Raw genomic sequence first — 25,334 nt, 5'->3', positions numbered from 1 at the left:
TTCATATCTAGAAATGGCAGATGATGATATATTTACTGCATTACCGTTATTACTTGCTATTAAAATATTTTGCCAGGCAGCTCCACTGCTATGCATGGTATTTATTCTGGGTCGATGAGAAAGACACCAAAAAGAACTTTGCCCAGCATAAAGTTGGGAGTATGAAAAGGATGTATACCCAACTGGCAGAAGTATCAGGATCGCTTTGTGATGTAAATAAAATGCACGACTGGGGTCGCACGTACTTGCTCTTGCAGTTCAAAGCACTTTTATGTTAGTCTACTTGTAAATTTTAAAAGCTAGATCTAAATTTAAAAAAAATTGATATTGGGGAAGAGCCGACATTTAGGGCAAAATTTTGTTAAATGAAAAAAATTTTTTTTTTTTGACTTTTTTGAGAAAAAATAAAAAAAACTTTCAAAGAAGTGAAAAACATTTGGCCCAGACGATATATCCTGTGAAAAAAGAGAGGAAAATCCCAAATTTTAGATTTTTCGGTTGAAAACATCACAACGTTGTTCAACCTCTTACGGTAATGGAAAAAGCTCTATTATTGTTATGTTAAATTAGCTTTTACAGGACTGCATTAAAAAAAATTCAAAATTTTAAATATTTTATGCCTCTTAAAGTGACTAAGAAAATAGATACTGGTCAACAAAAGTTTGAGAAGTCAGAAGCTTCGATTTTAACTCTCTGACTAACAAAAATTAAAATCGTTTTAATTAGGGTAAAAAAGGTAATGAGAAAAGGCCTATAAACAATACTGCATTTTTAGTTTGGTGATTTGATTACCTACATCTTTATTATTACAATCAAAACAAAAAATTATTTGCTGATCTCATGCTGACCCAACCATCCAAAAGCCGGACAGCGTACTTTCTGAAAAACGAATGGCAAGTAGTTGTGACAACTTTTTGGAACTCAACTTCCAACTTCGGCTCCGATTTTTCATTGTGTTTTAAGGTAATGCGAAGTTGATTTTATTGAAAGTAAGATACATTTCAGTTCCTTTTTTTTTTGTGGAGTAAAATAAAAAGTTTGAAAACGAACCAAAGCAAAGTCGTTATAAATAAGAATGTATTTCCAAAATTAGAAGAAATTTCAAAAACAAACAACTATCAAAACAAAACCTTTCAAAGTTTAAGTTATGTTAAAATCAGCAATGCAAAGAATTTCAGGATGCAAGTTTGTATAAGATACTGCTTCTTTTTTTTTTGGTAATACATAGGAATTTGAGAATTCAACCCATTGATTGTTTTAACTTTATTTCTACGACGAAAACAACGATAATTTAAGCAGGTTACAAACAGATATATAAAGCGGTGTGAATTTTTGTATGTATTTGAAAATTTGAAAAAGCAGCTGGTAGAATAAACAACAAGAAGTAAAGGGTCTCTATACAATAGCTAAAAGTTAATAAAGCTACCTTATTTGAAGAAAAGAGAAACACATTTCATTTAAGTGTATTTTTCAAATTAAGGAAAAAACAATGAGTGTGAAACATAAAAGTAAGCAATAAATTTACTTAAGCATTAAGCAATAATAAAACGAATATAACAAATAAATAGGACCAATTTATAAATAAAATAAATGCAAAAGCAAAACAATAAATTTGTGTATAATTTTGTTGTTTTTTAATGAGATTTTATATTCTTACCTGATGAAAATTACTGGAAGTAGGAAAAAGCTCCTATCGCTTATCCTTACTCTCCGTTATATGTATTTGCTTGGTCTTTTTCAATTTTGGTGTGTTTTTATTTCTGATATGCAACAAAACATTTAATACTGCGGAGTATTTTAAGGACATTCGATTGTACAAAAATGATGTTGTATATGAGCAGACTTTTGTGTTCTTTGTTTTTTTTTTTTATAAATTTACATGCTAAGTGATGAATGCGTGTATATATTTTGCTTTGTGTTGCTTTTTGTATACATATACATATATTTTTTTTATATAAACAAATATAAACGAATTAATTAAATAATAAAATATAAATGATGATGTGATGATAATATTTTTGTTTTTTGTTCGCTTATTTCTGTGTGTTTTTTTTTTTTTTTTATTTGTGATTATTTTTTATGTGAGAATTAATCGTTTAAATATTTATTTGTAATAATTTGTTTTAAATATTTGATCTTTGATTTTTAATTTTGTTTTAATCAAAATGAGATTTATATTTTCTTTGTTTTTCTTTTGTTTGATTTTTTTTTTTGTATTTTCTTTAACAGAAAATTTCTGGCTTATATTGACCCATTATGTCCAAGCTCTTTTCATCCTGCGTAAAGAAAGAAAGAAAAATAAAAGTAAAAAATTTTGTGTTGTAGTCTTTTTTTCTATACAAAAAAACTAACAAAGTTTTTTTTTTTTTTAAACAACTTAAGTAATTGGGGTTAGTGGAAAATTAGTGCGGCTGCTTTTACTTATTGTAGAGCTAATAGAGGAAAGTAAAGTTTTGTTATTTACAAGAGATGGTGAATATGAAAAAAGTGGTATTATACATCTAACCATATTTATAATTTTAAAAACCTTATTCCATCATTTTAAAACACTTGCACATTTTTTTTTAACAAATATTTGCGATAATTTCCTGAGATCATGATTTTATGTAAATGAACCTCATAACTTTTAAAGAAATTAAATACATTGATATGATAGAAAAGAATTTTTAATCTATTGACGAAAATTTAAAAAAAAAGTTCAAAAGTTAAATTGAATTAGTGAATTTTGATATTTTACAATTTCTTTGTACCTTAGAACCACCCCATGGTAAACCATCATGTAATAGACTCAGTTATTGAGATTTGTTTTGCAGAACTACAGAACAGATATAGCAGACATCACTATAAATCACAGTCTGAGATAGCAGAGTAACTACCAGACGTCACTATAAATCACAATTTGAGACCGCAGAAGCTTCCCTATCACTATCTAGGACCTGTATTTCATCGTTACTTTATGGATCCTTATAGTTCAAACAAAATCTGAAAAAAGTTGTGACGTCAGCTAAGTTTGGATAAAGCATTGAAGAGAGATTTGTTCTGAGTATAAATAATCTCACTTTGCGTTTTAATTGGTCGTTCTTGAGATGATTGAAATCTACGCGTTTTTCGAAATGACAAGACCAATTAATGCGCAAAGTGAGATTTATAATCAGAACAAACCACTCTTCAATGCTGCATCCAAACTTAAATGACGTCACAACATTTTTCAAATACCCTACTCCTCATTAACTGATCGATTAGTCCTCAAGCACAACTTGATTAATACTGGATTTTATACGGAGTCTAAAGTATGTATATTTCTTAAAGAATCATATGTGAATTATAAAACACAGAACAAATCCACACATGAATGTTGCTTTGTTTTTGTTTTTGTAATGATGTATCATTAAATAAAATGCACGACTGGGTCGCACGTACTTGCTCTTGTAGTTCACAGTATCTTTATCTTAAATATCTATTGGAAATTTAAGATTTTGTAGAAAAAAAAATCAAAAAAAAAAAAAAAATCAAAAGTTTAAAAATTAAATTAAAAAAATTTTTTTTTTCAAAAATGTTTTTAAAAATATTTTTTTTAACATTTTATACTTAATGATCTCTGTAAATTTTAAATAAAATAACTAATGCTTTGATGAAATATATGAACTTAAAAAATATGTCAATTTTTGAAAAACGGCAACGCCATATTTCCGTTCTCCGCATTTTTTGAGAAAAACTAAAAACGCAGTTTTGTTGGAATCAATAAGAGTATTCCGCACACCAAATTTGATCGTTAGAGCCGTTTTCGAGAAATTTGCAATACCTCGAAAACGTTATATGGGAGGTATGCGTTAAAATGGAGATATTAAAAAAATAAAAAAAACGGGTCTAGGGAATTACGTAAAAAGTACCAAGTTTCAAGCAAATCCATCCATCCGTTTAGGCCCTAGCTCGATGTACAGATGGACGCACAGACGCACACATGCACAGATGCACAGACCGACGGACGGCATGACGAAAACCACTTTTTTTATCTTCTCCATCATCGTAATGTTGGTTTTGATTAAAACCTCGATTTTTTTTTCTACACGAAACCAATACTTGCCCTATAGAGCAAGTAAAAAGTATAGAATACTTTAGTCAGATGGATTCTCGATTTTTAGGTATTTTTTGATGGTTCAAAGGTTTAACCTACTTTGGAGAAACTTGGGATGTTGAACGTCTCTCGAAATGTCTGGAATTAGTTACGAAATTGAACTTCTCAAAGTCGTTTCTTTTGACATTTCTTCAGTTCTTGGGGGTACTGAACTTCAGAACTGATTTTTGAAGTAGTTTTTTTTTTTTTTCAATGTTGTTAAAGAGTGCACAGAGAAAAATAGACCACATAAAATAGAACAAAAACAATAAGATTTCTCTATGGTTTTCATCCAAGAAGGAAACCTTATTAAAACAATCGGGTTTTCCTTATTGTTTTAAAATCAGCAAAAAAATAAAAAAAAAACGATGACCAGGCTGGGAATCGAACTGAAGACTTCAAATCATTAGTCGCCCACCTTAACACCTGAACCAACCTGCCATGAAAATATTGATCGCGATTTTTGTTCTAGTGCTAAGTTGCAAATAAAAATCAACTTTTCAGTCAAATTTTAATAAGATTTTCTCTATAAAAATAATAAAAAATCTCCTTAAAAAAACCTTATTAATCGTTGATTTTAATAAGATTTCCTTATGAAATGTATGGACGGTAAAACAATATGGCAATCTGTTAGTTTTTAGCGGGTCATATTTTTCTCTGTGTGTAACAGCGGCTTTAAGAAAGAGGAAGTTTCTATTTGTAGGCAAAACAAAAATATCCGCCCTCAAATAATAAAAGACAAAATTGAAAATCCATTTAAAATTTATTTCATGTCAATGTCACATCTCTATATACAATATCAAAGCAAACTCTATATCCGCTTGATTGGATGCATAATAAATTGATCTCTTATAATGGATTTTGTATAATTATTCTCTCTCATCTCTCCATTGAACAGCCAACAGAGCCATCGTAAAATGCAACAAATTGAATGCAATTAGTTTCTGTTTTTACCTATATACACATGTAGGCTCTTACGTATGTTTACTTGTTTAGAATCCCTATAAAAATAATGCATTGCATCATTTTGTGCTCATCTACTTCAGGAAAAAAAATTATTTGCATAGATCATCTTATACAAGTCCTAGTGGCAGACAGGCACCACAACACAATCCGTTTAAATTCTGCTTTTTATTTAATAAACGAAATAAATTCTTGTCTAAAGTTTCAATTACAATGAGTTATAAAAACCACAGATAGAAATTTTTAATGATGCAATAACTTGCAATGCATTTCAATGAAAACTTTAACTGGTTCCTAAATATGGCATTTTTTTTCATCAACAAAATAGGAAACAGAATTTTATTTTAAAAATTTAACCAAGTTTGTAAAATAAAAATAAAAAGGTATCGACTTGGTCATTGATTGCAATGCATCACCTACCTCAACTTAAGACTTTTCAGTTTTTTTTTTTTTATTTTCTAAATATTTTTGTTTTTCAAAGAAAGGAAACTTTCAAATTCGTGACTTCATTTCATCACGTTTTTTTCGTTACGTTTCTTTAATTTTTTTTTTTTTTGCTTTTTTGTCAACAACATTATGAGGCAAAACAAAAATAAAAATAAAAAAATAAATTTAACGCTATCATCAACTTGAAAATTACAGGAAGAGTCACTTCTTATTATTAACTGTTTTTATAAAATTTAAAATAATTAACGAAAATGAAGGCTAATTTAAATAATCACAAACACAATATCAAGTCAACAACAAAGCCCATCATTTTTGCATCAGTTATTTTAGAGTACCTATAAGCTTCTAAAATTGCTTAGTAATTATGAAGAGTTAATTCGACCTGAATTTTATTTTATAATCGTTTTCATTATATAAACTTGCTGGCAGACGAAGGAGGTTACTTTTCTAATTTACTATTATAATTTGGTTATACTGAGTCTGATTAAAGATTATTCCACGTCATTATGAAATTTATAAATTTTTTCCAATTCCAAAAAATCAAATGCATTCATCGAAAAATGATTTTTGTTTCCAGTAGATCGAAAACAAAAATTTTAACGACGTTACATGAATAATTTTACATATTTTGAAAACGTTTCAAGGTCGATTTCTGTATAATGAATGAAAAATAATCGGAAGAGATATTTATCATGGAGTGTTGAGCACAAGAGAATTATTCACAATATTATTGACATCCACATTGAATGGATGATGTTGGATTGTATTGATTGAGGTAACATTCCGAGTAAATATTAATTCTGGAGGAAAAATCAATAATATTGAATAAATCGAAATAATTTATTTGATGTTTGCTCTGGCAAAAGGGGGAAAATATTTGCAAAATCAACATTTTTATTTGTTTTCAATTAAGAATTTGAGTCTTTTTGCTTGTTGATTTTGTATCCATTGATTTTATCCCAATAGTGAATTCAAAAGATTGTTTGATCCTATATTTATTGATCAAAATGGTAAAAATATTTGCTACCTATTCCAAAGAATTGAAATGTATCCCGGAATCAATTAATAATTAAGTGTTAAATATGTACTTAAAATTACGTTTTTTTTTTTTCAGAATACTAGTTCATTAAAACAGATTAAAGGAAAAACAAAGTAACAAGCTTACAGATTGGTTTTTAAAATGATTAATCTGAGAAAAAGCCTTAAGTTTCTGATGGGATCAAAGGCAAAAAAGTATTTGTAAAGCACAAAGTTTAAGACAAAATTTATTTTCTGCGAGTATGTACCTAGTCTTATTTTATATGAAATTCTTGCATCATTCACTGTTTATAAGCCCTACAAATTTTTATAGGTACGTACATATTTCTTCCAAAAGCTTGCAATTTTTAATCGTGCTGTATTTCTTATTTTTAAAATTGAATTTCGCTTATAATTTTAATAATTTTACACCAAAACAATTTGCGAAGATCATTCATAGCTTTAACCGTATGGAATAAGCTTAAGAATTCCAGATTTCTAAGGATTATTCGCATTCAAACCCACACAGTTGATATCTTATATCTAAAAAGATATCAGATAGTTTTTTTGTTGTTGTATTCCATATTATAAAAAATAGCAGCGAATCGAACCATTTTTTGTCAAAAGCAAATATCTTAATTAGACCCTCAATTCTGTCTTTCTGTCTGTAAGTACTGAGCTGCACTTTTGGGTGATTCACTAGAGGACGAATTGAAATTTTTTTAGGACCAAAACCAAAACTAACCTGTCATATATCGGAAATACAAAAGTTATTATTTTTTTTTTTTTTCAAAAACGACTGTATCGATTTTGATTAAAATTTGTAAAATGTGTAGTACATATTACACAAAAGAGCCAACTTTTGAAATAAATAAATATTTGTTGTACCGTTATTAACGATACCTGACATAGAAAGGTTTTTTGATTTATGAATTTTTCGTAAGGGGCAAAACCGATTTCAGCCAAAATTTTTATACATAAACGTTAAAGCAAAAGTTATATAAATTTTTTTTTTTGAATTAAAAAAAACACATTTTTGAATTTTTAGAAAATTTTTGAATTTAATTTTTGAAAAATCAAATTTAAAAAAACGGGAATCTTATCGAAATTTCGTTTTTACTTATAGGCTATTGATTATGTCGAAAAAAACAGGGTAATAAGGAACTAAGACGTTCACGGGTTTTTATTGCAGGAATCGTTCAATGATTTATAAAAGAAGATAAAACCGCGGAGTGCTATTAAATGAGAGGGTGGAAACTGAAGATAGGGGTGCAAAAGCCCCCTTTATGGTTTTTTCAATATACCTCGTAAACCAAGCAAAATTTAGATATATTGCACATAAAACTTTTTGTAGAGAATTAAATTTCCTATTGGAATAATGTTTTTTTTAAAATTAAAAAAAAAAAAATTCATACCAAAATAGTCGAAACAATCATAAAAAAAATATCAAAAAAATCGATTTTTTGAGTTTTTTTGCTTTTTTACTTGTACATTTTTTTTGGGTTGAGATAGACATTAACGTTGCTCCAAACAAAAAAAGAAGATTAAATTTCCTTCAAAATGCTGTACTCACTAAATTTTTTCATTGAAAAGTGACCGAAGTATGGCCATTTTAATCTATCTTTTTTTTCGCATTTTTAGTTTTACTCAGTAAAACAGAAACATTTGAGGGGAAAGTATGATTACTTAAGCACCAAGAACTGATAATGAGATTTTGTAGAGGGGTTAAATACAATCATTGTTTACTATGGGAGGGAGGGTCAATGTCCCCCCGTTTTGGAGGGAGGGGCAATTTTCTAAAAAAAATACTTAAAATTTAAAAAAATTATTAAAAAACAACGGCAACACTTACAGTTTTGATTGATACTTTTTTCAAAAGCTAGAATTATAAACTTAATATTAATTTTAAAATGAAGTTATTTTAATCAATTCTTTTTGAAATAAACGAGTGATTCCGATAAAGAAAGTATTTTGTCTATTTTTCAATTTTCTCAAAAAGTAGAAGGCATAGGAACATTATGATTTTCATGATTTGATAAGAAATTAGTTAAGGCAGTTTACTTTGTCGATCAATTTCGTATTGAGGTCCACAGTCTTTGTGAAAATTGTACTCAATGTATTTTTAAACTTTTTTTTCACAAGTTTTGACTTTGAAATCGGGTATTTCAAAAACAATTGATTAAAATAACTTCATTTTAAAATTAATATTAAGTTTATAATTCTAGCTTTTGAAAAAAGTATCAATCAAAACTGTAAGTGTTGCCGTTGTTTTTTAATAATTTTTTTTTATTTTAAGTATTTTTTTTTAGAAAATTGCCCCTCCCGCCAAAACAGGGGGACATTGACCCCCTCCCATAGTAAATAATAATTGTATTTAACCCCTCTACAAAATTTCATTATCAGTTCTTGGTGCTTAAGTTATCGTACTTTCCCCTCAAATGTTTCTATTTTACTTGAGTAAAACTAAAAATGCGAAAAAAAGATAGATTAAAATGGCCATACTTCGGTTAATTTTCAATGAAAAAATTTAGTGAAATTTAATCTTCTTTTTTTGTTTGAAGCAACGTTTATGTCTATCTCAACCAAAAAAAAATATACAAGTAAAAAAGCAAAAAAACTCAAAAAATCGATTTTTTAGATATTTTTTTTATGATTGTTTCGACTATTTTGGTATGGAAATTTTTTTCTCAAATTTTAAAAAAACATTATTCCAATAGGAAATTTAATTCTCTACAAAAAGTTTTATGTGCAATATATCAAAATTTTGCTTGGTTTACGAGGTATATTGAAAAACCCAAAAAGGGGGCTTTTGCACCCTTATCTTCAGTTTCCACCCTCTCATTTAATAGCACTCCGCGGTTTTATCTTCTTTTATAACCGATTGAACGATTCCTGCAATAAAAACCCGTGAACGTCTTAGTTCCTTTCTAAACTACATAATCAATAGCCTATTATTGAATAATATGAATGTAAGAAAATTTTTATGTACATATATAAAAAAAATATTTAAAAAAACGTCTTTAACGATTTTCGAAATTTTTTTTCTAAAAATTCCTTTTTATACAAGAAATCAAAGAGCATACTTGGTTTTGCGTAAAAGTCATTTAAAACGGTGTATATTATGAAAAACAGATTTTACTCAGTTTTTCATTAGGTACCGTAGGTACTTATGAAATTCCTTAAAAAATTAAATTTCCCTAATTTTGTTCAATAAAAAGCTTGAACATTAGAGTAACTTTTACCATAAGAGCAAGTACGTGCGACCCCAGTCGTGCATTTTATTTATATGCAAATTAACAACTGATGACCAAAAGACTTACTATGAACATTTTATTGAGGGTTGATTAATATATAACCCATATAATCATTCTAAAGGATAATGATAACATAGCAATGATAAGGATTTAATAGATTTTTGGATATCGAGCTGGAAGAAGCTATTTAGCATGGATCCGATGTGCCATTATAAATGTAAAAAACATATCGACAATTTCATGTAACATCGTGTTCTCCAAACACCACATAAAATGACACTCCACATAATACCACTCATAATAATAATAAAAAAAAAGAACTCATATTATATCAGACTTTTGATATATCGTGCACAAAGGAGATGGGGCAAAATTATATGGGACTTGGGCCATGAGCGTACATTAATGAGACTAGTCTCGAATTGAAGCTGGAGCTTAGTATATTCAATATATGAAGTTTTTTTTAAAATCGAAAGTCAGGGTCCTGAGATATAAGGCTCCAAAGTTCGTTCTGATAACCATTTTCTGTCCCTTTTATATGCAAATATCATTAGAACTATAAGAGCTATATGTATGTTTTTGATGTCAAATGAAAGGTTGTTTTTGTGCCTTTTCAACAATATATAACACATATTACACATAAAAAAGAAACGGCGAAAAAATAAAGAAAAAGTAAGATATTAATGAAAAAGAGAGTAATCCTGAACAAGTTTAAGGTTGACCTGAAAAAAACGACAAAAACTAAGGATGAGGCTTTGTTCCTGAAAGCCTCTGCAATAATAATCCGCTTTTACCAAAATCGGATTAGATATTTTTTCGAGATATCCCCATAAAAGGGTTTTTTTTGTGAAAATTCATACCAAAGCAAGGCACGAGTACGATAACTTAGGCGCCGAGAATTGACAACGGCTATTTGTAGAGGTGTTCAATACAAATATTTTTTCTTACGGGAGGGGGGGTCAATGTCCCTCCTTTTAGGCGGGAGGGGCAATTTTCAAAAGAAATACTTGAAATCATAAAAAAATTATTAAAAAACAACGGCAACACTTACAGTTATCAATGATACTTTTTTCAAAAGCTAGAGTTATACACTTGATTTTAATTTTTAAATCAAACATTTCAATCAATCGTTTTTGAAATAATCGATTTCAAAATCAACATTTGGGAAAAATAAGATTAAAAAAATACATTGGATACTATTTTTGTCAAGTTTTTCAATGAGAAATTGATTGATGAGTAAATTGTATCAATAATTTCCTAATCAAACACTGAAAACCATATCTTCTTATGCCTTGCTTCTATTTTTTGAGAAAAATGAAAAAGAGAAAAACTAATTTCTTAATCAGATTTTTATTTTCTTGGCTGTTTACCATTATCAAAAATCAGAAAAGATCGATATTCATACATAGAGTCAGTAAAGAGCTTTGTTCTTCTTAAAAAAAAAAACTAGATTCCCATTGTACGCTCACCGCAGGAGAGCCCTGATGGTGCAGAGAATAGTCCCCAAAAACTTAATCCACTGAAGGATTTGAAAAAAGTTTTCTTATTTTACAATTTTCTCAAAAACTAGAAAGCATAAGAAGATATGGTTTTCAGTGTTTGATTAGGAAATTATTGATACAATTTACTCATCAATCAATTTCTCATTGAAAAACTTGACAAAAATAGTATCCAATGTATTTTTTTAATCTTATTTTTCCCAAATGTTGATTTTGAAATCGATTATTTCAAAAACGATTGATTGAAATGTTTGATTTAAAAATTAAAATCAAGTGTATAACTCTAGCTTTTGAAAAAAGTATCATTGATAACTGTAAGTGTTGCCGTTGTTTTTTAATAATTTTTTTATGATTTCAAGTATTTCTTTTGAAAATTGCCCCTCCCGCCTAAAAGGAGGGACATTGACCCCCCCTCCCGTAAGAAAAAATATTTGTATTGAACACCTCTACAAATAGCCGTTGTCAATTCTCGGCGCCTAAGTTATCGTACTCGTGCCTTGCTTTGGTATGAATTTTCACAAAAAAAACCCTTTTATGGGGATATCTCGAAAAAATATCTAATCCGATTTTGGTAAAAGCGGATTATTATTGCAGAGGCTTTCAGGAACAAAGCCTCATCCTTAGTTTTTGTCGTTTTTTTCAGGTCAACCTTAAACTTGTTCAGGATTACTCTCTTTTTCATTAATATCTTACTTTTTCTTTATTTTTTCGCCGTTTCTTTTTTATGTGTAATATGTGTTATATATTGTTGAAAAGGCACAAAAACAACCTTTCATTTGACATCAAAAACATACATATAGCTCTTATAGTTCTAATGATATTTGCATATAAAAGGGACAGAAAATGGTTATCAGAACGAACTTTGGAGCCTTATATCTCAGGACCCTGACTTTCGATTTAAAAAAAAACTTCATATATTGAATATACTAAGCTCCAGCTTCAATTCGAGACTAGTCTCATTAATGTACGCTCATGGCCCAAAAACGCCCCATCTCCTTTAAGTATATTCTGTTCATGCATTTATTTTCATTGCAATGTCGATATCTTAAATAGTAGGTAAACAAAAACAATATTCGCAAAATTCAGCAGTTTAGTTGAAACTGATAAATTTGACCCTCAACACCAAAAATGGTCAGCAGTTTTTATGTTTTGCTTGATAATACTTGAAGTTCAAGTTGTTTTGAGTTTTTTTAGCATTGTACTTGCATATCGATATCTAAATGTGAATAACTCCTACATCATTATCGTATAAACATACAAACTTTGAATTTATTGTAAGGAATACTTAATTTAAAAATAGATTATTTTATCTTTCGTGCGAGTTTTTTTTTACTTGACTCTTCGTTAAGACTATCTGGGATATTATACATTTTTACTATCGTCTCCATTTCACAAAGTATATTTTTATCTTTGCTGTTAATATATTTTACTCGGTCACAATAAAGTGTTACTTTATCTTTACTCTACCATTACGCAATTTGATTGACGTCGTCGCGTTAACAGAATTTAATCATAGATCAGAGATAATTATTAAACTTTTTCACACTTGGTTGGCAGAATTACAGTTAGAACTGATATCAGTTTGATGAAAAAGAAAACATTCATTTCATATTTAGATAATACAAATATGTTAGTTGTTTTTTTTATTTGCGTTGGAAAAATATACAAAAACAAACGAAAAATATAAAGAACTTAATTTAAATTATTCCTAACCCCGACAATAATTATTATTATTGTTATTAAAGAGATAATGCAATCTTAGAAAATTAGTCATCATTTTGAATAGAAACGCAATTCAAACTTCTTATCAACTTATTAAAAAAAAAACATTGTTTGTATTTTAAATTATAGCTATCTATCAGTCAATACTTAACTGACCTAAATTATTGATTAAGCAAAGGTTATGTCCGATTAGTAATTTTTTGTTAAAATGATATAACTTATGATCGATGATTACCTCATTAAAAATGAATTAATCATCAAAATAAAAAAATAATTCTTTCTTGCAAACGAATAAGATGAAAAATGTTAAAAGAAAAAAAAAAAAAAGACTCCACTTAAAAACAAAATGTATTTTTTGTATTCAATCGTGCGTGTGCATTTGCATTAATCAATTTGGGAACCATTGGAACAAGTCCAGAAGTATTTTTGGGATATAGAACAACCTCGGAAAAAAGTTCGGATGCAGCGAAATATGATTTATTTTTCAAATTTTATGCAAAGTTGGTAATTAAAAATGCGTTGAAATATTTTGAGTTAATGAGGTAGGTATGTATTTCATAAACATATGATTATGTAACAAAAATACTTGGCTTTCTTTCCTTGGAAGCAGCAATATAAGAAATTAAAATAGAATTCTTATTCGATTTCACAAAATTTACTCAGAATCACTAACTTAAGCAAAGTATGTATATGTTCCAATTCGGGGTCTGGATATAAGAAGACCAATTTAATCGCAAAATCATCTTTAGAAAAGAAGAATATATGCCTTTTGAAAAAGATTAATCTATTTTTATTGTTTATTATTTATTGGCTCTATGGGGCTACCGTTTCCGGGGAGGCATAGATTGCATTCAGGATGTTGTCTATTATTTGAAGGAAAAATTCTTTCAGCCTAATGACTAAGCTATGACTGTACCGCTCAAAGTTGAATCTGTACTATACAGATGCACCACTTGGAAAGTCACATTAACTGTTTCAAGGAAGCTGCAAAAGTTTGTTTGTGCAGGATGACAATGGGACAGACAACAACACCAACGCTGAAATCAAACTGAGAAATACTCTTGAAAACCACTTCTAATTTGACACCTTCGAAAGATGTTTAGTCACATCTGCATTGATGGCGACTGAGAAAAAAATACAATAACTAACTGTACTGTACAATGGTCTGTTTTGAGGAACAAAAATTGCACAACATTAATAACGTCCGTTTATTCCCTAAAATAATATTCAATGTAACTTGCTTGCCATACACTATCGTCTCATGTGTTAATGTGCTCAATCCTTCTCCAAATGAATCACTATCTTATCTCCAACGTTGCCATATATAAGATAAATATATGTTACTTTTACTTGTTTTATAGGATAGATATTGGTTTCGTGTTCGAAGTTCATTTCAAAAGTTAAATTATTATGATGGAGAAGTTCTAATAAGTTACTTCCACCATACCAAGTCTTTAGTATATGTGTCTGTTCGTTTATCTGCACATCCAGCAGAGTCTTTAAGTGATTTATAGCTTACATTCTTCAATACTGAACCAATATGATGTATTACTGCTTCAAACAACAAAAGCAACCACGATCATCACAATCGTGACCCAAAAGTATTCCAAGAATATGGCAACACTGTGAGACTGAGTGTATAACAAAAGATTTTCTATACTGTTGACATGATCCCGCAGCTTCTCAACGAAAAGGGTTTTCATTTGTACCATCTTTACAAAAAATGATCTTAGTTTATTGGGTTCACAACTATGTTTGAAATTTATTGAACCTCCATTTTTTGATAAATTTCTCCCAGATTCTTTAAACGATCAGAATTGGAAAAAACAAGGTCACTATAGCTTAAAACAATAGTAATTGGGTTTCATCCAAAGTCCCCAATAACAAAAAAATAAATGATCGTAACATTTGTGGTTCACCTTTGCAATCAATTTTTTTACCCATATTTGATTTATTTCCACAACTATATATTATAATTGTCAATAATGACAAAAAAGTTTTATATAGCCATAAGGCTTAACTTGTTGACAAATTCGCCATCCATTAAGGCCCGTTTTTGTGTTTGTTCATTAAAATTAAAGTTTTTCAATTTCTAGTTGGTTGATCTATAAGCGTGCAAACTCAATCTCCCTCAAAACCAAAAAAAAAAAACAAAAAAAAAAAAAAAACAAAAAAAAAAAAACTTCAAACTATTAAGACTCGTTAAATTCATTATTTATCTTCCATACCGTCACACAGTTCTGATTCATGGCTTAACGCGATGATGATGTGGTGGCCAAACATTTGTTGGCCTGGTAGTGATCGTGATTTGGTTTTATGCGCCAATTCGCAGTTACACAGTAGAGTAGAGCATTAGCGGTATATACGTACTCATGCGTTTCATCAGCTTCAATGAATTTAGTTTTAATCATTTAATCTTTTTTTTTTTTGCTCTTCTAATTTTGTGTATTTATTTTTTTGTTTCCATTCCATTTAATCGCCAAACGAAAAATAAAAGGAGATTGCTTTTTTTTTTTTCATTCTCTGGGTTTTGGGTTGGGCTTAGACACATGACCTAATTTTATCAACAACAAAATATACACATAAAATTACTTTTACTAATTGCCTCTCATTCGACGGGTTATATAGACGTGTGTAGTGTATACAGAGGTTTTATGACTACTTCCGGTCACGCAGATTATAGCAATAAAGTAGTTATAAAGAAGTTGTTATAGCTTTTTTTCATCGCTAGCTTAAAAGAGGAATGTCCTTTTATTGACACACAAAATTTGGACTCTGAAACTTGAAGATACTGGCTATGTGGACTATAGCCCGAGGGGTAAGTCAGCGAAAAATTTCCATTTCTTTCAAACAACGCTGATAACCGTAACGAGCACTTAGGAATGAGTAATGTAAGCTCCGATGATGATGGATGTGTTGTATGCAAATCAGTCAGAAGGTTGTGGGGTGTGTTTTGTCTCGGTTATGAAAGCAAAGCAAAAAAAAAATATTTTTATATATTTCCCATTTGAATCAATAACACAACACGATGAAAAGATTATTGTTTCTCTTTGGTGTGAATGTGAAGTCATAGATTGATTTCTGTGTTGTAAACATTTTCAATTGAATTGAACAAAACTATTGAAATTGAAATGTGATGTGGGTGATTTTTTAGAAACCAAATCAGGTTTTTTTTGACGAGAATGGAGTGTTCACCTTGAAATAAAAAAAAAAAAAAATATGCAAGACTTTCCAGGGTTATACACATTTTCAAAGTCAAATTTTCTTTTTACTTTTATGAACACAATTATTTAACAAGTAATGTCAATCATTTGAGTTGTGGGTTTTCATACAAATTACTACGAATTGTTGGGTTTTCTTACTGACAGAATATTTATGAAGATGTTAACCGTGGTTTAAGTGTATGTATATAAAGTCATCCAAGCGATGAGCATAAATCTTGTTGACTAAGGACAACAAGTTAGAAGATATGAGATCATTACTTGAAAAAGATTTATGATTCAATATGAATACCTATGACTATTCAATAATAATGCGTGTTTTTTTTTTTCCTTGCAACCACAAATCCAAATGCAATCATGAACTGCAACGAAGTGGCTGGAAAAATATAAAATAATCAGCCAGAGTAACCGAAAATTGTTTCCCTCCAGATAGTACATGAAATAATAGTCTTTCGTATCCGAGCTTTATTTGAGACTTTGTTCCGATACCAAATAATGGACTTTGCATTAACCTTACTGGTATCTTGTGAGAACCTCACTTATAAACCGATGCAAACTACTATTTGATTCTCCGAACAACACTCTTTATGCAGACTGCATCAAGTGGTACACTGATGTATCGAAAATTTTGACTTTCAGAAATGTAACATGTAAAAAAGGTACTTTTTAAACCTTGCAAACATTTGGAACCACCCCTTTCTTACACTTAAGTTGTAAAGTTGACAGGAGTCGTTAACTTCAGCAAGAGTTTATCAAACGACTTTTTAGGAGATGACCACCGAGTTAATTGGTAGATAATGCTTTGGAGGGGTGCTTGCTTTAGTCTACACTTATGTATATATTGACTCTTTGAAGCGAGGCAAATGCTTATAGTCACTCGTTTTCTAATGAATTAGATGTTTTTCCGCGAACGGTGATTTATGAAGGCACATCAGGTCCCGCAGTATGGAATTATGTCGGCCGTTTAAAATTTCAATCATGTAGAATAATTAATTGTAGAAATGGTACCTCGTAGGCCGAAAGGGCGGGTAAACTATGCCTCACTTGTTGATAGAGTTAACATTCTCATCGGAATTATGGGGAATGAAGGTCAATATTTTTATATGGATATTTTAAGTACATATATGTATATGGAAAATCTGACAACCTATTAATAACAGGACATTGGCACCCAAAACGTTTTGTCGTAGATATGATGACCACCAAGAAAAAGAGGTGGTCATTCTTTTTCTTTTTGAAATTGCATACTTTACTTTGGAGTTTTAGGTAAATGAAGTATTAATTGGGTTGGGTTGGAAAAAATAATTAAAAAAATTGCAGTTGGAATAAACCAAGAAGAAATCATTTTTTATTTTGGAAGATAAAACCGAAAGTGAAGGAATTTGAAGAAAAATTTATAATATTGCAATTTTTTGTTTTTTAAATTGTTTTTTTCATCGTTATTTAACTTTTTTTTATTGTAGACAATAATTGTATTTGCACTTATTTAAATAAACAGATTCTATAAATTCATAAAATTCGAAAAAGTATTAAGCAAAAAAAAAACCTAATCGTCTGTGGCGATAGTGATTATTGATGTTACGGAAATCAAACCGTCGACGAAACAATTGCATCACTGAAGTCTTACATGTCTAACAAAAGTTTGCAGATGACGATGCGCTATCATGCAATCTCTTTAACATCGTGCTTTAAGAAATTGTACGCAACTCAGAAGTCAAACTAGCGGCAAAATTTTTTAAATTTGTTCAACTTCTGCCCTTTGCGGATGAAGATGTAATAGACATTATAGGAAGAACAAAGCGAGCTGTATGTGATGGTGGTATTGAGCGGCAAGTGGCGAAAATGTTTTTTTTTTTCTGTGAATAAGGAGAAAACGAAGTAGCTGTTTCTTCGGGACAGGAAGAAACTTAAAATTAGTAAGGCTCTCTTTTTAAGAACCCAGGAAGCTCTATAAAAGACATCGGTGGAAAGTGGAGGAGAAGATGCAACAATGAACTGCTTTACAGCGACATCAAACTGATTCAGCGACGTCACAGCCCATCGAGTTATCGTATCGATCAAGCAAGTTCGTTTGAGACCAGCATCTCTACCCGCTTATCTACCTACATTTACACAACTCTTGAACGATTTTGCATCACTGCAATTATCATTGTTAAACTAGATAGGTACGTAGATATTTTATGCAATTCAATTAGGGCAATTAGATACTCAATGCCAAAAAAATGCAATAGGAAGAGAAAAACTTTCATACATACATTAGGTCTGTTTAGGTACTGCCTAACTCCCTCAATACAATGGTGTAGCTGAAGCTGTGGCTGTAGCTTGTAGCGCAAGTTGAAGAATTCTCAACTTTCTGCTCAGCTGCCGCCAACTTTTGTTGTTGTTGCCCTCAGTAAAATTTTGACAGTAGCTACTACAACCTTCAGCCACAGCCACACCATTGTATTTAGCCAGTAAAACAGAAATATTTTCAGCCCGATTCCTGTTTGGGTACTCTGTTTCTGTTTTCGACAGTACCCAAACAGACATATTATTAACAGAGTGCCTTTTAATGTTCCAAATGGAATAAGGTATACCTATTTTATTGATTTATTTTGGAATCCGTTAATTAACTGTTTTGCAGACTTTTATTACCTACATAGGTAGGAATGTATTTACATTTCAAGAGAACTATACAAAAAAAAAAACTATAATTTACATCATAAAGCAATCTTTCTTTTACATCTTCATTTTTTTTACTTTCTCGCTCATTGTCCCACAAAACAAAGTGCGAGTTATGAAAGTAAACCGAAACCTAGAAAGAATGTAAAAAAAGACAATCAATTCACTTGACGAGAGAACCACACAACGAAGAAAACCAAAACCAAACCATCTTCATCATCGTCGTTGGTAAATAGGAATAATTTAACATGTTGAAGTGATTAACGCAAAGCGTTGACCCCAATGTCATGGGTAAAATTAAAAAAAAAAAAAAAAAATGTTTAAATATAAATCAAAGAAAAGATCATTCAAACAGAAAAACCGGAAAACCAAAATAAGCAAAAAAGGGGGAAGCAACAACAACAACAAATTAACAATAATTATAAACAAAACAATAGATTGTTGCATTTAAGAGGAAAAGAATCTTCCTCTTCGCAGTGAAACATAATACACACATTTCCTTTCCAAGAAGAACCACGAAGAAGAAAAGTCTGGAATTAGTTTATTTATAAAAATGAGAACTTTTGCAGTTCTTTACACAAAAATAAATACCTACAAAAAAAAACGAATTGCAGAAGCAAAGACAGACCGGAATTCTAGAATTCAATTTCTGTCCTTTTATTGTTGTCGTTGTTCTCGTTTTCATTTGTCTTGGTCGTTTTTTTGCTGACTGATGGCACAGCAAACGACAACAAGACGACTACTGAAAGTGAAACCTGGAATTCCATTGATTTTTTTTTTTACTATCTATCTTTTTAAAAAGAAAACAACAAGTTTTTTTTTGTTGTAGGTATTATTAAATCCATCTATCCGGGTTTTTCGGTCATGTTATTTAGAATGCAAATAAAGAAATTATTCATAATCATAACTTTGGAACTGACTGAGCTAAGAGCAAAGCAAAAAAAGGATGACGTGTTTCCTTTTACTTCTTCTCTGCATTTGCCATTTCCAAATGAGTCAGACTTTTACGAAGTTGAAAGAACCCCTCTTCTTTAATTGGATATTTTTATTTCTATCTGAATTGTCGATAGACTTACCTTCCTTTTTAATGCTCAGTTTGAGCTATAATATCCTTTCCAATTAGAATTCATTAAATTAAATGCATTTTGTTGAGAAAACAAGTTCCACATTAATTTTGTGTGGATTTCGAAATTTATTTTCACACAGAAACTTCAAACTCAAATTAAAAATAGAAAAAAAAAAACATAGAATTGTGATTGCAAAACTATCAAATAGCACAGAAAAGTGCAAATTTCATTGCACACTCGGAGAATACAAGAAAAAACAACAACAAATTGCTTAAATGTCACAAGCTCACAAAACGAAGAAAAAATACAAGCAAAGTGAATGGTTTTTTTTTTATGTGTGTTACACGACGACGATTTGAGTTTTTCTTCTTTATTTTTTGAGTTAAAATATAAAACAAAAATATAACAAAATTATTAATTTTGTTTTATTTATATATTTATCAAAATTCCTTATTTTAAATAAGAAAAAAATAATGAATTTTAAGAAGAAAAATACACGAAAAATACACAACTCAACTCAACAGAGGAGGAGATTACAGACCGCAGCACACAGCACAGACAGAAATATAAAATAGTGCCAAGTTTTTCGTATTCGTTGTCGTTGCTGGAGTTCTTCGATGGCTACAAAAATTTGTGAGAGAAGAAGTGAGACAAATAGTTGATATTTCATTTCATGTTGTTTTTTTGTTGGCTTTGTTTTTCTTTTGTTTGTGTTTGATTTGTTGGAGGGAGATTTTTTTTTGAGCAATTTTTAGAGCTGTCAAAATTGAGCTAAATAAAAATGGCTGGCGGATGTAACAAATAGTATAATCGGTTAGGTTTGTGTATTTGATAGGGGAATTATTTGAATCGGTTTAGTTTGAAACAAAACCGAATGGGATTTTTTTCTTGTTGGGAAATTCTATGAATTGCAATGGGATTTTTTTCAATGCTATGTTTTTGGGAATTTGTCGTTAGGAGGAAAATTATTTGAATTTTATAATGGCGTTTTCGATTGGAAGTCTGGAAGCGTCCGGAATCATTGGGCACGTTCAAACACCTATCGGATAGGCTATCTGGGATACCCGTATCTGGAATATCTTTTTGAACGAAGAGCTATCCAGATAGCTTGCCCAAGCAGCTACCAAAAAATATGGAGAAGAGGAAACTGTTTATTTTGAGCAAATTACATTTTTTTTATTGTTGAATAGTACTTGCACAATCGCTTTGACTTTATTTCTTGCACATTTGTATTTATTTTTAAGCCCGAAAAGTAATCAAAATAAAAATAAACTAAATGTTTATCAGCTGATCACTCGAATACCTGAGGTATACCAGAAATTCTCGGATACCTTCAGATTATTTTTTGACAGAAAATGGTTCGTTTCCTTGCTAATTTTTAACATTGTTTACAACAACAAAAAGCTATCCGATAGCTTTATGTTAGCTCTTTGAACGTGCCCATTCTGAAAAAGTTTTATTCACACAAAACTATTAGTTTTGTGCGAATAAAACGCTTTCAGAATGATTCCGGACGCTTCCGGACTGCCAATCGAAAACGCCATAAGTATGTAGATTGAAAATACGAACTTGGGTGTTTTTTTTTTATAAAATCAAAGTGTGTAATTAAGGTTTCCCCAAACCAATAACGACGTACGAAAAAAACGATAGATGTAACGTTTTTTGCATTCGGTAGTTCGTTTGTTTATTGGAGAGAGCCTATTTTTGAAGTCATTCTTTATGTCCGTAGTTTGTATCAGAATGAAAATCTACTTTTTGACATGTCAATATGACATTTCGACTGGGCCAGCGATTACATTAGGTCTGTTTGGGTACTGCCTAAAACCGAAATATTTCTACTTTTGTCAAAAATAATGTACAAAACTACACCAAACAGAAAATGGGCTAAAAATGTTGAAAAAATGAAAAATTTAAAATGTACACTGTACAGTTTCAGACACATTTTTTCTTTTGGTAGGGTAGAGTTGCCTATTTGCGGCCTTCTCCAGTATCCGGCCACCTTTCGGAAAATCGTTATAACTTGTGATTTCGTAGGCTTTATTCCAAAATTTTGCTCTTATACTGTTCATTTATATGTTAGAACAGCATAAGAGCGCAATTTTGGAATAAAGCCTACGAAATCACTAGTAATAACAATTTTCCGAAAGGTGGCCGGATACTGGAGACGGCCGCAATTAGACAACTCTACCCTATGTCAATTTCGATATGACACATTAGGTGTGTTTTTTTTTTTTTTTTTTTTTTTTATTTCCGAGTCTTTAATGGTGTTTTCGTTTGGTAAAAAAATCTATTTATTTTTGAAGTGAAAACTTCTTTAGTATCGTAGTGATTTGAAACAAGATGAAACGAAAACGCGACACGACTTCAACTTGTTATTACTTTTTTTTTTAATAGATAGATGAATGAAATTTGTACTGTAGATAGGTAATTAAATAAATTATAATTGTACAAAATTTCAATTAATTTCATATTCAAAATTCGGAGATAACGGTAAAAAGATGTTCTTTTCCAACACACGTTATATCTTTTGATCTAGTGCACATACAAATTTGATTTAACTTTTATACGCATGCTGATAACATAACCTTTTATTTTATATATCACACATTACGTTACGTGCTCTACAAGTTACACAATCTTAAATTGAAAAAAATTTAAAAATACCTCAAAACACCTGTGAAGATCTGTTGGCGATGACCAGCTACCAGTGTAGGAAGTACCGTAATCTCAGTCTGGAAATTCGACATGGTTGACTTTAAAAAATTCTAAATTCTCTTGTAGACATCTTTGAAATAAGATTTATACATCATTATATGTACAAGGTGAAACAATAAGCTTTTATATGGTATAAAATTTATCTAGGTTGTCATATAAAAAACATGGATTTGAAGCTGATAGAATAAAAATAGGTAGATTTTTTCTATTTTTTTTTTTTTTGCAAGAAAAATGATTTTTTAAGGTTTCACTTCTATCACGTGTGAATTGCACACATGATTTTTTTTTTAACTAAATCTGTCAAAAAACTGTTGTTGCGACTACTTAATTGTAGTGGAACAGATCAAAAATTGTTTTTTTTTGACAGATTTAGATCAAAAAATAAATTGATTTTTTTACCAAACGAAATCATCATAAAAAAATATTTTTGTTAAAAATATATTTATATAATATCGGGACTAAGGAATTCACATGTTAAATGCAACAACACTTTAGCCCCTTGGGCTTAGCTGTTAAGCCCGGAGAATTCTCTGGGCTTAACTTTTTCAACAGATTTAAATCTGTGCTACCAACTCAACTTGTTCGTAAATTGTTTAGAATTTGTTTAAAAACATCAAAACTGATGTTTGGAAGGACAATAATTATTTTAAATATTTATTTAATAGTAAGTTGAACTTTTTTTTTCAAAAACAAACAAGAAACCCCAAAAGCGAAAAATATGACAACTTTATACAGGGTGTCCCAAAAGTAATGGATCAAACGAAATATGCTGATAGGCCAACTTTAGGGCTCTCAGAATTTGGTAACTTGTTCATCCCAAATCCTTACGGTTTTCGATTTAATGCAGTTTTTGTGAAATTTCGAAAAATCCCGACTTGGCAACAGTATTTTGCTTCCTCTGCCCATAATTGATTTTTGTTTTTTACAATTCTTTCACTAAAACATTGCCTAATAATAAGAAATAACTAATTAATCAAAATATTTTTTATTTCATATGCCATTTTGCTGCAAATTAATTAACAGTTCCATGTTTTATAAAAACTCAATTTCTTACTTTTATTTTAGAGCATCATCCCGAAAAAAATTTGTATGGTGTGACACTGGTTTATTATTTTAAAAACTTGACGTGTTATTGCAGTTTTCAAAAATGTATAAAAGTCTCCAAAGTTGAAATTAGAACAAAAGATATTACAATTTGAATGCAACAAAACAGGGGTTTTCAGAGCAAAATAACAAACAAAAATCGAGTCTTTTATTCAAAAATAAATAAACAAACAATAGTGGAGAAAATGTGTTTATTTTTCTTTGTTATTTTTCTCTGAAAAGCCCTGTTTTGTTGTATTCAAATTGTAATATCTTTCGTTCTAATTTCAACTTTATAAACTTTTTTACATTTTTGAAAACTGCAATAACACGGCAAGTTTTTAAAATAATAAACCAGTGTCACACCATACAAATTTTTTTCGGGATGATGCTCTAAAATAAAAGTAAGAAATTGAGTTTTTATAAAACATGGAACTGTTAATTAATTTGCAGCAAAATGGCATATGAAATAAAAAATATTTTGATTAATTAGTTATTTCTTATTATTAGGCAATGTTTTAGTGAAAGAATTGTAAAAAACAAAAATCAATTATGGGCAGAGGAAGCAAAATACTGTTGCCAAGTCGGGATTTTTCGAAATTTCACAAAAACTGCATTAAATCGAAAACCGTAAGGATTTGGGATGAACAAGTTACCAAATTCTGAGAGCCCTTAAGTTGGTCTATCAGCATATTTCGTTTGATCCATTACTTTTGGGACACCCTGTATTTTTTTGTGTCAGCTGATTTCGGAACATTTAGTATGCAGTGCTGCCAATTTTTCTCGCTAAGCCCCGAGGCGTTTTTTTTAACCAGTTAAGCCCGGTGGTAATAAAAAACACACCTATTGTATATATATTTCTATAGTACTATCAATCCATGAAAATACTTTAGCGACATCTTTTGGTAGATCTGCACTTCAATTTTCTGCATAAGGTTCAAACATAAAATAAACTAGCGATCCCAGCGGTGGCGCATTGCATATATATTTCTATAGTACCAGTGGCGTAGATAGCTTTTCGCTAAGGGGAGGGGGATAGATCTACATAGTTCGCACATTTTTTTTTAAGTTTTAATGCTTCTTTGTATTGTTTTTATTATCTTTAAACTGGAGAAAGGACTTTCGGTAGTTGACGTTAAAGCCAGTAGTTTAGCTAATATCTTTAATAAAATATATATGTATATTGAGAAAGCTTTCTTCGGGGCAGCTATTGAGCGCTTCCAATGAGTTCTTAGAGGAAGTATTATTCCTTCTGATCAAATATCTTTTCCGAGTTTTTAACACAGAGAATAATATGACCACCTAAAAACTAACATATTTTCCTATTGAACTGTTTTTTTGAAGAAATATTATTAAAATCAAGAATTTATAAGGTTTTTCCATAGAGATTTTTTATAATTTTCATGGAGAAAAATCTTTTTAAAAATTTTAGTAAAAATTTAATATTTTTATCAACTTGTCACTAGAACAAAAACTGGGACCAATTTTTCTATAGTGAGTTAAAATAGGTGGCAGATGTGCGATAAGAGATAGAGAGTTGAAGTCTTCAGTTCGATCGACTACATGAATGT

The 25,334-nt window shown here is 30.0% G+C and overlaps 1 protein-coding gene across 3 annotated transcripts in view; it reads right to left on the bottom strand.

Annotated features, from left to right (window-relative positions):
• The window catches only part of LOC129912047 (MICAL-like protein 1), a 170,303-nt gene that overhangs the window by 16,996 nt on the left and 127,973 nt on the right, over nucleotides 1–25,334 (bottom strand). Inside the window, exons 1-2 of one of the 3 annotated variants that reach the window (XM_055990141.1) lie at nucleotides 19,975–20,533; nucleotides 1,658–2,276 (exon numbers count right to left, since the gene is read on the bottom strand). The exons of 1 other annotated variant lie outside the window; for it this stretch is intronic. The gene's annotated coding sequence lies outside the window, so the exon portion shown is untranslated. Of the gene's footprint in view, nucleotides 1–1,657; nucleotides 2,277–19,974; nucleotides 20,534–25,334 lie in introns of those variants that run through there. One more of the 3 variants, XM_055990142.1, reaches the window with a different exon arrangement.

Source organism: Episyrphus balteatus, chromosome 2, assembly GCF_945859705.1.
Source record: "Episyrphus balteatus chromosome 2, idEpiBalt1.1, whole genome shotgun sequence".
Lineage (NCBI taxonomy): Eukaryota > Metazoa > Arthropoda > Insecta > Diptera > Syrphidae > Episyrphus > Episyrphus balteatus.
The sequence above is the reverse complement of the archived record's forward strand: the minus strand, read 5'-3'. Positions and strand labels throughout refer to the sequence as shown.